The sequence below is a fragment of the Dromaius novaehollandiae genome, chromosome 3 (assembly GCF_036370855.1).
Source record: "Dromaius novaehollandiae isolate bDroNov1 chromosome 3, bDroNov1.hap1, whole genome shotgun sequence".
Lineage (NCBI taxonomy): Eukaryota > Metazoa > Chordata > Aves > Casuariiformes > Dromaiidae > Dromaius > Dromaius novaehollandiae.
The window spans coordinates 67,624,234-67,638,644 of NC_088100.1; the positions used below are offsets into that span (position 1 = coordinate 67,624,234).

Below are 14,411 nucleotides of genomic sequence, written 5' to 3' on the forward strand. Positions count from 1 at the left end.
GGTCGCAGGCAGGGAAGGAGCGCTGGCTGCAGGCCATGCTCAGGTGAGCCCTGCCAGGAGATTGGGTGTGCCTGTGGCATCAAGGTTGGAGGTGGTGGAGAGCTGCAGGTGGAGCTGCCCCCAGAAATGCAGCTGTGGAGGTGGGGGAAAGGGACACCCACCGCAGAGCGTAGCTGCTGGGCAGAGCTGCGTGAGGTGCTTAGCTCAGTGCCTGGAAATCAGCTCCAATCCCATGGAGCTGTCGCCACAGCTCCTTGCTGGCACAGATTGGGAGCCCGAGCTGCCGCTCTGTGTTTGCGTGCAGAAGAGGCCTCTAGACAGCAGGCCTGGCAATAGGGGGGCGTTCCAGAGCGGTGCTGCCAGCAAGTGCTGTGGGAAGCTCTGCTGTGTCAGGGTGGCATGGAGGCACTGGGCGGGTGGCAGGGGAGGGAGCAGAGAGGGCTGGGTGTGACAGAGCTCTTCCTTTGTCCCTGTCCTGCAAAGCCAAGGAGACCAGGGGCCCCGGGTCACCCGAATGCCCTCCCTTGGGTTCCTCGTGGACGCCCTCAGCTTCTCGCAACCTGTAAGTGCCGCCGGGGTTTCCGTTCTGCCAAGAGAGCAACGTGGCTTTTGGAAACAGCCCCTGGGATGAGCCGCTCACCTTGGCTCTTTGTTCTCTTGCCTACGGGGTGAGTGGCGAGACCGTGAGGATGCTGATCTTGGCGGATGTAAGCAGTGGCTCCCTTTCTGCTGGCCCTTGCTGGGTGGTGGCAGGAGGTGTCTTAGCAGGGTGGGGGCGGCTCTGCAGGGGGTGCAGAGGGGCCCTGTGGGGCACAGTGTGGGGGAGCCGCCTGGCTGACCAAAGCGGCAGCAGAAGCCTTTGCCACAAGCACTGCTGTGGGGCAGAGAGGCAGTGCCCTTGCCGGACCAAGGCATCTCCTCAGCAGGTGTCTGATGACCTCTGGCTTTTCCCTGGAGCCTCTGCCACATCACTGCCTTGCTGAAGCAGCTTGCTCATGGCCCTTGCTGCTGAGTGGCAGCTTGGTAACCTGAACACCTTTCTTGCAGGCTGAGGTCAAGCAGTACCCCATCTGGGTCCCACCAGCTATTGCAGAGGGTCTTTGCCACTCAACAGGTGAGTTTGCAAAAGAAACCACGGAGCTGCCTTCTGCCAGAGTAGATGCTTGGTAGCTATGCTCTCCGTGTCCTTTTGTGCACTTGCCTAATGGCCGTTTGCCAAGTTTGCCTAAGGGCAGTTTGCCAGGAACTGTTTCCTCTTCAAGGTGAGCTGAAAGTGCCTGGTCTAGACTCTGGCTTCTAAGACCTGCTGCGGGAAATGTCCTTTCAGGAGCCCTTCCCCAAAAGCGCTGCAGACCTCACCGAGAACTAGGGAGCAGGCCCCATCAGAGGGCCTACTTAGTAACCTGGTGTCTGCTTTCAGTTGGGGTCTAGGTTTTGGTTTTTTCCTTCACAGAAGGCACTTTCCTGCCCATTCGTTGACTATGGGTCTCCTTAGAGAACTGTCAGAGTTAAAAGTCAGGACTTGAAGCAAAACAGCATCCAACCTGTAGCTTTTCCTTTCTAGAGCTGCCTTCTGAAGAGCTTAGGCAGCAGGTAATCGAGCTGCAGGGGAAGTGCCAGAAACGTGAAGTTCTGCACAGATCACCCTCTCCCCTCACCATGGAGACAGCAACAGGTGGAGATGGGGCTGCACAGGCGGGACAAGGATAGGTATGGGGCAAAGCCCGGGCCACACGAACAGTCAAAAGATGTTTCCCCTCGGAAACAAGTTTCCAATGCAAAATTGGGGCAGCAAGTGCAGGGATTTCTGCTGAGAGGACATATTTCCAAAAACCCAAACCTGTCTCTAGTGCCTACTGTAAAATTAAGGAAGGGGCTGCTTCTCCGAGGGGCCTGGTTGTACTGCTTTCAGCTAAGAGCTACTGTGTTGAGAGATGTTGTTCCCTGTAGAAAGAGCATCCAGGCCGAGAGGGGTTGGGAAAAGGGAGGTGAGCAGCAATTGGGTGCAGGGCAGTGCTCTGCCCCTCCCTGGCAGCCACCAGAGCGGCTGTGAGGGGCGTGTGGTGTTGCGGGGTGCATGCGAGAGGCCCAATCGCCTGGTGGCCTCCTCATCATTTAGCCCACAGCCGTGTTAATGCTTCCTGCCAGAGCTGGCACAGGGCCCCCACCTGCACAGCTCAGCACTGCCTTGAGCACAATGCTTTGCTCATTCTCCTCTCCTGCTGTGCTGTTAAGAGGGACTGTGATCAAGGGTCATTTGTGTCTCTTTCCCTGACTGCTCTGCTCAGGTGTTTGACTTTGACGTGGCAGTCAAGCCAGTGCTGGAAGTGTTGATTGGCACCGCTGTTGATTAAGCTCTACTGGAACTCGTGGTGGAGGACGAGCTGGCTTACCGGTGGGAACAGCAGTGCGTGTATATTGACTGGCAAAATGCAGAGCTGGCTGAGCGCCTGGAAGAGCAGGAGAGGTGATACAGAGAGGAGAAGGTAGGAGCAACTAAGAGCAGAATGAGCCTGTGTGCATGCTCACGGTAAGAGAGAGAACCATTTCCAGCAGTGAAAGCCAAGCTGTGGAATCAGTCGGCTTTGGCCCAGAGGGTACTGTCAGGGTAGACACTCCTCCAAGCAGTTGGGTGTCATCTGGCTGCCCACTGCAGTTGGCTCTGCTGCAGCAGCAGGACGCTGGGGTGTTTCTTTGGAGCAGGCGTGCTCCAGCGACACCGGCTCAAGAGGCCAAACCCGACAGCATTTTCCTTCTGTAGCCAGTGCCGCTGCCAGTCAAGCAGTTAGCTTAGCCATTTGCACACCTACCTCTCAAGATCTTGAAGGATGAAAGGAACTGTGTTAGGAGGACCCAGCAAATCCTAAAGAAGAAGGGCAAGGCCTTTCCCTGGGCCACCCTCAGCTCCCCCCAGCGCTCACCATCGGCTTATCTGCAAGAATGAGAAAGCATTGTCTCATGAGCTCAGGGCACGGTAAGAGAGCAGAGAAGGGTGTAGTTTGGTCAGTCACAACATCGCTGGTTTACAGAACTACCAAATGGAGAGGCAGGTCTACAAAAGGAAGGTGTTTCCCTCTAGTCCTCGTGGATTTAGGTCCTCCATAGACAGAATACAAGCTTGCTTTCCAACACTTGTTCTGCAGAAGGGTTTTGGCCGAAGTAGAGGCCCTAAATACTGGATGCTGCCTCTGCTTACTCCCTTGGTTCTGTCTGTGCTGCGTGGGTGTCACGCTGTGGTCATTCTTCAGACTCCAGAGAAAAGGAGGAATAGCTAAAGGCCTGGAAGTTTGACGTGCGGTATTGTCTTGCCAGGAATGCTGCCAACACCAGCAGATGCAAGTGCAGCAGGAGCAGGAGACAACTGCAGCTCAGGCGTTTGCTCAGTGTTACTTGGCTGACCCTACCCCATCAGTGCTGAGCAATCTTCGGGAGAGTGGGGATTTCTGTGACCCAGCAAAGAGCAGTTTGTATTGCTGGTTTTTTGCCTATGATGCGAACTGACTAATAGAACAGGCAGAAAAACCCTGAAGTCAGCTACCAGGCCTCTTCTCTAACATTCTCGCTGCGTGCAAAGAGCAAGGTGTGGGAAATACAAGGGTAGGCAGGAACTCTTTAGTCAGAGGGAGCGACGACTTTTGGCAGATCAGAGACCAGGACAGTGTAGAGCAGGAACTGTTGTTAGCCTGAATTGCTTAGGATGTTTTCCTCTACAACATTGCTGTGTTTCTCACATGTGCCTGCCCCTGATGGCAGCAAATGAAAAGCGGCTCCCACGATCCCGTCCTTCATTGCTGATTTCTCCTCTCACATTCTTACAGATATTGAGATAGAATTCCTTCCCTGCTGGATGGTGGAAGTGTAAGAAGCATTGGAGAAGAGGGCTCTGGGGAGGACAGTGCTTGACTGTAACCGAAGCAAATGAAAACCAGCTCCCAAGAGCCTGTCGTTCATCCTTAAGAATAAACAATTCCTTTGTCTTGTTTTCTTCCTGCCACATTGTCTTCCCTACTCTAGTAACTCTTACTTCTCATGTTGTGCAGCCAGCGCTGCTGCGCTCCTCTCCGTGGTGTTCCCAGTTGTGCCCGATTGTGCCTGTGCCCTTGTTGTGGGAACAGAAAAGTCGATACTGTCTACAGCCACTTCTATACCATAGCAGCCTTTTAACTCCTTTGTATGAGCTAGCTGAGCTACGGAGTACTATGTTGTGCCATCTTGTACCAAGCCGTGCTTGGGTGAGGACTCAGGTGATGGATGCTTTTCCTCAGAACAAGGGCTTACCTCCTCAGTGGTCAATAGTCAAGTCCTTGCTTTGGAAATAGATGAAAACATCCGTGTCTGCTTTCTCGTGGGCCAACTCAAGAGAAGCATTTGGGTTTTTTTATTAGTCAGTCTTCAGAGGCTGCCATTGAAATATCTGGCCAGTCTGAAATACATCTAGTATAGAAACCACAGCATTACAATGAATGCCTGTCCACCTTGGTGGTCCTTGATGAAACCGCTTTTGGAACTCACATTAAATTTTCATTCCAATGGTTTTCCTCCTGCTGTGCTTTCATTAGAGTTACAAGTGTACTTGTGTGTTCATTCCCTTTGTGTGTATTTTCCATTTAGCCATGACGATGAATTTCCTGAATTCAGGTACCATTTGCAGAAGAGCAACTGGTCTGCTAGGTATTTTACGTTATGATATATGTCCTGGCAGGTACACTCAAGGATAACTTCTTAATGTAGCTCCCCTGCGGGGAGAGGGAGGGAGGGGGGATTCTCTTCTTTGAAGTAAAAAAGTGTTGTATCCAACTCCTGAAGAAACCACCCAAGGAGACTCTTAGTGTAGGACATACTCTTGATGTGAACACACGTAGTGTTCCTGTTAAATCTCTTTCCTTCTAACTGCTGCAACCAGAAACACCACATCTGAGATGCACAGAGCTGCCACACCATGCTGACAAAGAGCACGAGCCCCTGTTTTGCTCTTCCCCTCAGCTGAGGCTGTTGGTGGCCTCTTCTCCCCTTACACAAAGGCAAAGCCAAAGCTTTGGCGGATCCACGTTAACCCATCTGAATGTTGTCGCTCCTGTTGAGGATCACTCCTTCTTTTTGTGCAAGACACAAGCCAGAAATTGCCAAGGGAGCTTTCTTTAGCCCCTCTCCACTGTCCCCTTTTTCTGTCTTAAGCCCCTCCACCTTCACTGCTGCCCTTTTCAATTTGTCCTCTCTATTGAGCTATATCCTTCAAAGCAGGAGTTGAAGTCTTGTCGGGTGCCTTCACTTGGAAAGGCTATAAGGTTTGGGACATTTACAGAGAGAGTAAGTAGCCCAAAGTAATACCAAGCAGGTTTTCATCAACTGCTTTTCAGAAATAGACAGTGTTTTGGTGGATTCCTTGTGCCCAGTGTTTCCCACCATCAAAAGAAAACAAAAACAATCATGCTGTGCGCAGCCAGTCCCCTGGCTAGTCCTTGTTCCTGGCATGCTGCACAGTCAGTATAGGTTTTTGTCCAAAAGAACTGTAATTTACAATGTCCTTCAACGGGGATTAGCCATGGAAGCGCAGACACGGCCTTGAAAAAGATTTAAACTGAACTGCCTGTGTATTGCCACCAGATGTCCCTGATAACACTGAAGCAAGATGCATTTGCCTGTGGGGAAAGCCTTTGCTCTCACCTACAGGCTTGTGCACCCATCCCTTGTCCACGGCTTGCACCATGGCCACAGGTCGCTGATGCTGCAGGCATTACTTTCACCTTTGCCATGTGGAGCTTGTTTAGTATAGAGCCCCTCCGAGCACTGCTCCTGCCTATCGCGCGTTGTGAGCTGTGCAAGGGTTTGGCTGGCATCTCCTCAGCTTGCTCTGAGACAGGCTCAGGCACCAGGCTTCCAACGGTGAGACTCCTGAAAAGACCTGTGAAGAGACACATAGCTGTTCCATGTCTCATATTCTAAAAAGGGATGTCCAGACTTTTTCCTGGTCCACTTGTACATCTGACTTCAGAGGCATACCTGCCTTTCCTTCATCCCAAGCTAGAACAGCTGATGATAGCCAGTGCAGCTGCTGCTTATGTGGAAGAGCTCCCTTGGAAGTTGTTGTGTATTTACCTATCTCTCTAGGTAGCTGAAAAGCAGAAGTAATGAACTGTCACTAACAACAAATCTGCTCAGTGGTTTGAGCAACAGCACATTTGAATGTTTTAAACTGAGTGTCTGTACTCCAACAGTTTGAGGTCAAAATTAGGCTAGTAAACCATGGATACTTTCTAAAGAGGGCATATTCCTCTGTAGACTTCTCCTCTGTTTCTGAAGTCCATAATAATTCAGCACACTGGGCTGTATTTTTCATTTATCATTCATTCCTAAAAGCATACAAATGTATGCCCTGTGTCTGAAATTGAAATAATCCTTGTTCACTACGTCTGTCTGTAAGTGTTTGAGAACAATTTCTTGGTTTCTTTTGATGACACACAAGACTGGAATGGAAGGCTGGCAAAATCTGGTTTAGGTGTTGAAGTCAGTGGGACCATGGTTTCACATTAGCTTTGTTCCCATGATCATGTAGACTTCTGTCCTGACTTCACATAAATCAGTCTCATTCTGGCCAATTTTATCTGGATAAAAATAAATTAAAAAGACACTGAGAGGTGGCTTATGAGAATTGTAAATGTTTTAGCTTCTTTAGTGGAATATTATCTGTCAGTTTTAAAGATTACTCATTACTGAAGTGATGTTTTGTCATATCTTTACAGGAGACAGCATCACTAAGAGGATTGCTGTGGATCATTTGTGAGAAGATTCAGGCAACCAGATGCTGACGGAAATATTTGTTTTGGAAATTTTCAAAAGATGAAGCAGTCAATTGGAAGATTTTCCTTTTTGCCACTTCTGTTTTATACTTTATTAGTTCAAAAAGTTAGTTAGAAAGTGTTGAATTGTTGTATTTAAATTGGCTGTGACATCATTTTTAGTTTTCAATTGCTATAAAAACATTAATGAATTTTATGCATTAAGTATGCAGTAAGTCAGAAATACTGGCTTATGAAAGACCCAGACCATGTTTGAGAGAAATTCCAAAGCAGGTACATCATACTGGATTTTCTCATCACATTAAAGGTGCTGTTCAGGAAGGCCCCATCTCCACTTACCTGAGGTCATATGAATCATATACAACTATAGAGAAGAAAACAGGTTTTGTCATCTCTAGAGAGACGTACTCCTGACTTCATAACATTTTTTAAAGTAGAATGTGAAAGGTTGGTTTGTTCTTGGTGTTGTAAAATTGACGAGAGACTTTGTAAGGTCAGCAGCTTTGTAAGGTGGTGTAGCTATGCTGCTTGTGCTTTCCCCTTCCGCCTGCGATAATGAGGGTTGAGAATACTTTTGGAAAATTAGCTACAACTAAAGTTCTTATGTTTTTCCTTCACAGTCATTCGTACGAGACCGTGACATTTTTACTTCATTAGAATTTAGGAATACAGTTCAAGCCTATAAATCATATCTATACTTCTAAGTTTGCACTTAAGAAAATAAATATGGCATGAAGAGAATACTACACAGTAAAAATTATCTTGCAATAACTTTGCAGAATGTATTAGAATAGCAGAACCAATTCTTCTTACCTCTAACGTATGGTGCAATCTGTGCCCTTCTGTCAACAGTTAATGGCTGTGTCTGGGAAAAAGTTCATAAACCAGTTTCCATCCTCCCTACATACAATATTTGTTTAATAATAATCACAGTATGCATGGGTACCAGGAATGCTCACCTGATGAAAAATACTTCTTCACATGGATAAGGTGTACCCAAGTTTAAAAGACTCTAATGGCCACCCCCATGCCACCTTTCAAGAGTGGCTGTTTCCTGGGGGGAGAATGTGATGCGCTCTGCAGTCAGCATTGCAGTCGCATTTCTCTGGCCACATGAGAGATCTTTCGGGTAGCCTTAAAGTTAGCAAGAACACCGGAATCTACTTAGGAGCCTTTCTTGCTGCAAACACGCCAAGAAAACACTGCAGTGCCCTGACCCAGAGAGTGCATCTTGCTCTTAGACACATCAGTGGTCGGGCAGCTGCTGCTGCATTTCCTTCCTTCTGCACCAAAACATTTGCAAAAAGTAGCATGTGAAATGTGCAGAAGGAACATACTCACACCTGGGGAGGGAGCTGGTTGGTAATGAGAAGTAGAAGAGTAGTGCACCTGATGCAAAGGGATTTATAGCTGATCCTTGAGTCTGTACTGTGTGGTAGTGGCTAGTGAACGTCTGAGGCTGGAGAAGAAGTGAGGTTACTCCAAGGTGACCAACCTTCATGCTCTTGTGAGCTGCCTGCCAAAACCTTAATGTGCCCAAGGTTTAGGGCAGCAGAGAGAATTCCAGGAGGGGTTCAGAGGTTTCCCACAGGCCCACCGTCTCCATGGGGATGGGCAGCAGCCTCTGCCCATGTACTTCTTCACAGAGCTGGAGCCTGAGATTGCCTGGCAGTGTCTGTGCCTGCACAGCCCTCTGTGCACCGTGTGGCATGCCACCAGGAACCACGCTTGCCCTGCTCAAGATCCACCTGCAGCTCAGCAGCCACAGCTGGCCACCCCTGACCTGCACTCCTCAACAAATCAGTGTCTCCTAGACTTTGGATCCAGAAGCTTGGGAGTTATGGAGCATTAATAATCCATGAAAGACATATATGAGTATTATGGGCAGAAGATAGCATCTGCTATTATTAAATTGGCTGATGATTCCTGTTACACAGTCCTACAGCTTGGCAAACGCTAACCTTAGGGGCTGAAATCAGCCGCAGACTGATTACTTCAGGAAAGAAAATAAACACTTAAAATAGCTCACCTGTCTCAAAAAGCTGTCATTTTATCAACGTTTAAAAAAAAAAACAAACACAAGCAACTTCTTCTCTGGTCAGGTCTAACACCCCCCCCCCCCCCCCCCCCCCCGATGCTGGGGCAGGCATTTGGTGTTTACTAGACATTTCTGACCAGGATGTCCTCCCTGGTCGTCACCGGAAAATCTCCTTGAAACAGGCACTGTTACAAGCTTGTAGAAACTGGCATTTTGCATGCACAAGAGAGACATGCTCAGCTAGAGTGCCCCAAGCCCCATTCCTCAGTGTTACGGTCCAGCACCGACTGAACAGTGCTTCCCCTGCTACATCTCTCAACTACGTGCTTGTTGATGCCACTCCTAGAAAGGGGTGACAGGTAACATAGCTCATCCCACCATATTTTCTTCCTTCCTTTAACTAACTTCTGTCACACTGATAGATTGATCTTCATTCCAGTACTTACCTTGTGCTGCCTGAGGCAAAGACAGTGCTCTCAATGTATGGGTGAGGCAGTGGCCACAGCCATTTTTGATGAGACTAATCTAGTCTCTATCTGTCTTCTGCTGCTGCTTGTCAACTGCATCACATTTCTGCTTGATTTGGATTTTTGTCACTTTGGAGAACTCAGAACAGGAGTTCCAAAATTGCAGCTGGCAAAATACTCCCAGCAAAATGACATTTTAAAGTGTTCGCTATAGTCAATGCAATGGTACCGCATTGCAGGACTTTTTTTTTAGCACGGCCCCTGCTTCATGTCATTCTCTTTAAGTGACTGCCAATGAACCGCTCTACCTTAGGCTTTTGCACAGCTGATCCAAACCATGGACTGAAGTGTCACCCAGTGCCCCCATGTCCACCAGCACCCCCAGGCCTCGAGCCTCCTGTGGGCACACAGTGCCCAGCCGGGCCCTGCTCAACCCCTCACAAAGCCCACTGCGCCTCACCGGAGACACCTCATTCCTTCTGCTGAGAGAGCCCAATACGAAGGCACTATCACGGGCAGACGTGGAATACAACAATGCTTCTCACACCCACAGGCTCTCCACATGCCCCTGCGCCCCCGCCAGCTTATGCCAGGAAAGAGGCAATGCCAACATATGGGATGCATGCACACCTCATGCGATGCAGGAGCCCACACTGGGCAAGTCAGTGCAGAGGCAGGTGCTGACACTTCACAGCCCCTGCGCCTGCTCTGTTACACCCACTTCACACGCTTTAGGGCACCCAGTGTCAGTGGTTTGGCAAGGTCCCATCTCATATTCCTCAAGAGTGAATATAAGGCCTCTAACTGGAATCTAACTTTTTGGCTTGTGGACTTTTTCAGAAATATGGATTATTAATATTTATTTAAATAAAATAATTATCTAGAAAATCCAGGCACAGCTCAGGGCTCAGCTTGATAAGGTGTTATGCATATAACAAAAAAAACTTCCATCCTCCTTCAAGCCCACAATTAAAGCGACAGGAAAGAACAGACACACACAGAGCATATGGAAACGATATTTAGGTATCACAACAGTTTATTACAAGAATTGCTGCCTATGACTGACAAGATTGTGAAAAGAATTTTAAATGACATGATGCACTGGATCAGAACAGCACATTTCTACGCCAGTCCAGTACTCCTTTCCTAGAGCGACCAACAGATATCACCTAATGATGGAGTAAGAACGGGGAAGGCTGCTCCCTAAAATGCTTCCGCAGGATGCAGATTTGCACCACAAAGATTTCCTGAATCAGAGGTGTTTGTGTAGAACATCCCTGCATGGATTTTTCTTCCATGATTGTAGTCACTTAATTGCTTTCTGAACTTCTGACATCCACAATATCCTGTAGCAATGAGTTCGACAATTTAATTATGTTTTGTGTGAAGAGCTATCTTCTTTTGAACCTGCCACCTGATAATTTCATTTGATGATCTTTCTTCCCGCCACCTGCTATGTTAACCATTATAGTAAATGCCTTGAATCCAATGGCCACTTTATAAAAAACAGAGAATAAGCTTCATATTTAGAGAACAGAATTCAGCTGGGGAATATATATAATTACATAAGATATTATGCATGATATTGCAGAAGCATATTTTTTAGTACTTTACCAAAGCCTCAGAATTTTCAGACACCAAAAAAAAAAGGTTTATGTTAAAATATGACTGATGACCCTAGCAGAGATACCTTCTCTGATACTACAGTAGTGGAGCAGTATATGTAATTAGTAAGGTGAGAACGTGTAACAGCTGCATAGTGCAGACTGAGAACAATTGCGCTATGGGCATTTCTACAGAAAAAGGATAGTTTATACAGGTAGGGACATGTCTCCTACCCAATCCACAGCAGTTCTAGTGCTTGGAGCCTTATGCATAGTCATGAACTCAGTGCATTTTTAATGTTCTCTGATCACATACTAAAAATAAAGCAAAAATCCTCAATTGGAAGACCAGTCACTTGTAATCAGTCATTTTTCTGCTTTTTTTAGTTGCTGCAATACAGTCCTTCTCTATTCACCTCAACCTGCAAGTATGCATCCAGTCCCTCACAGTAGTAAAGCAGATAAAAAGAAAACCTTGCCTCATGTTTCTTCTTTGGTGGGTACCCTTAGTTCACAAATTCATAGTGTATGCCTGTATAGAACTGGGGGCCCTGAGCAATGAACCCCAGCACCTCTATGAGCTGCAGGGCACATCTGTGCCCTTCCAACAGGATCTCACTCAGAAAGGCCTGGCTTACAGTATCTCTGAAACTACTTTTTATAGCAGCACACTTCAGATTAATAGAGGAGAGAAGGAGGAACATAGGCTAACATGATAAACTTTATCACCCCACTTCCTTCACTGTTAACAGCCAGTCTTAAATCTTAAACTGATGCTGTTTTAAGAGCATGCATGAAAAACTACTGCCAGGCACAGCCTTTTACTTAATCACATAGCACTGGCTACCCTCAAATCTACTGAAAAAAAAAAGAGTGAAGGAGAGCATGCTTGAAAAGAAGAAACAAATAAAGCCAGCAGGGAAGAATCACCATGTCCTCAAGGGGAAATAAAGCAACCAGCGCAGGCACCAAGGCCCTGAGCACAGCGCTCCCTGCCCCAGGCCTCTCTCGGGGGGCAATGCACCCCAAGACCCATGACCATTGGAGCTGGGGGTCAGCACCCCCGGCACGACAGGGATGAGGACAGGGCTGTGACCCTGTGCTCAGGGAAGGCAGATGGACAGACACCAGGCCCAAGGACACCCCCAGGCCAAAGGCGATGACCCACAGCAGCAGTCACACAGCCTCATAACACACAGACACCCACACCTGTACGGGCCCGCGGCTATTTATAGGGTGCTATTTTAATCGCTCTCGCTCATTGGCCGTCGCCCCTATGACGACACCACCTCTCCCCGGGCAAAGTCCCACGGCTCCCCACGGCTTCCCCACCCCCCATCCCGCCCCACCCCGCCCCCCTCGGGCGGCGGCGGCGGCGGCGGCCGGCAGGGTGTGGTGCGAGCGGCGGCCGCACGCATACGCAGTGCCCTCGGCCGGGGGGGGCGGGGCGCCGCTCTGCCTCGCCCGGCCCGGCCCGGCCCGGCCCGGCCCTTTCTGCAGTGCCCGGCAGTGCTGGTAGTGCGGTGACTCGCTGTGCCCGGTGGGGCCGCCTGTGGAACCGCTCCCGGCGGTGGGGGTGTCTCCGTCACAGCCTCACCGCGTCGATGAGGAAGACCGCGCCAGCCGGGGACGAGGAGGCACGAGTCGTCCCGGCCCGAACACCCCCTGCCGCGACCGGGCCGTTGGGCTTCGTGCTCAAAATGGCGGCGGCGCGGAGGGGAGGCTCCCGCGGGCTCGGGCCTGGGGCCGCCAGCGGCCGCGGCGGGGCCTCGCGGTGGCTGGGAGGGCAGCCGCGGGTGGGGTTGCCGGATACCTCGGGGGGGGGGGGGGGTGAGGGGAGGGGGTCCGAGCAGTATTTCGGGGTTTTCAGCCCTACTGTTCTGTGCCAAGGGGGAAGAGTGTCTCATGGAGCCGGTGTCACTCATTCATGAACCCCTACAGTGAGGGTAAAAGGCTTGTAGGGGCAACTGCACAGTGGGCAAGAGATGCAGGGAGAGGGAAAGGGAGGGACCTTCTGCTGCCCTTGCTTTAGGATTTAAGCTAGCTGTGAAAGTGCAGTGGCTGTCACAGGGGGACAGGGCACAGGTGGCTGCAAAGTCCTGTGCTGTGCCATGGCTCACAGGAGTGTAGCCCCAGGAGTACTGCTGCACGCATGTGTCTGCAGAGCCCCAGCACAAGTGATGCGATCCTGCAGGAAGCAGCCAGGCTGTGTCCACTTCTAGATGTACAGGAGATGTACCGTATATGTGCCTGTGTCAGCTTTGCTGAATTGGGTCTCCAAATAGGAGCGTCCTCTCTTATCTTCACCTCATCAAAGACAGGATTGCCCAAAGTCTTACTGATCAGGTCACTGAAGATTTATTTTTGGCATATAGCACAAACACTTTGCAAACATTTAACAAATGGGCTAAATATGTCCTTGTGCCATTCAGAAATAGCCTCCAGAACACCTGGGCCGTAAAACTCATGTCAGTTTCATACTCGGTATTTATAGAAACAATTCCTGATTATGGTTGAGGCGTGTATTTTGGTGGCTGCAGTTCCTCCCATCTCCACTGGGTCTGGCTAGTATATCAGCATGTGAGTGAGGTTAAGGTCAGAAGACTCCACTGGGAAAGATTAAAGACCAGGTTGACGTTTCGTGTGGTTGAAGAGCTGAACATAGCTCCTCATGCTACATGCTGTCTGCCAACCCATTCTGAGAGGAGAGTCAAGATGCAAGTGGCCGGTGTTCTTACATGGGTGTGGATTATTCTCCAGTTGACCAAACTCTGTTCAAGTAAGACAACACTTTGAGAAAGCCACAATTGCAAGTGTTAGCTTGACAAGCTTAGCACAACGCTCCCCAATGCAGTGTTATTTACCTCTCTTATGACTTGCAGGAATCATCATCCCTGGAGTTCTCTTGTGTAATTCTCAGGAGAACTGAAGCCCCATGGAGATGAGTGTAGTGGGAAATCGTCAGTTTTCTATAGCCACAGCATCTCCTGGCAGTCAAAGAGGGAATGGAAATGCGACAACCTACTGATTTGGCCTCATGATATTCATTTGTATAGCTCTTTGTTTCGCAGAGGAATTTGTCCATGCAGTCAAGATCTACGTTATTCTGGAGCCAGAGCCAAAAAACTCATGGAAGGTTTCTGCCAGGTAATAGGCCTGTCACATGCTAAACACTTGGATGGGGAAGGACTTTTCACAGTCCTGTCTGCTGATGGGTATAGTAAAATATTAATTAGTTGGACTTTGACTGGTTAAGTTCTCACCATTTACTGATTCAGACCAACTGGTTGGCAAGTGGAGTTGCAACGTGATACATGAGCTTGGCACAAGCTGTTCCTGTTTGTCCAATCTCTGTCATAGGATTTCAGGACCTATTTATTTTATGCTTGAGAAAACTAGAATTATTCTCAAAAGTATTGAACTGTTTAAACTAAAGATTATGTTACTGGTCACCTGATAGTTCTTTGTGATTTCTAAAGAGCTATCCTGGCTATAAGTTTTTTAT

The 14,411-nt window shown here is 48.8% G+C and overlaps 1 long non-coding RNA gene across 1 annotated transcript; it reads left to right on the forward strand.

The window, feature by feature from the left end:
- Positions 1-3,984, forward strand: LOC135328033 (uncharacterized). Its single transcript, XR_010388759.1, has 6 exons — positions 1-43; positions 484-668; positions 1,048-1,114; positions 1,565-1,710; positions 2,289-2,486; positions 3,819-3,984. It is a non-coding gene; the product is annotated as an uncharacterized LOC135328033 (long non-coding RNA).
- Positions 3,985-14,411: the final 10,427 nt, after the last annotated feature.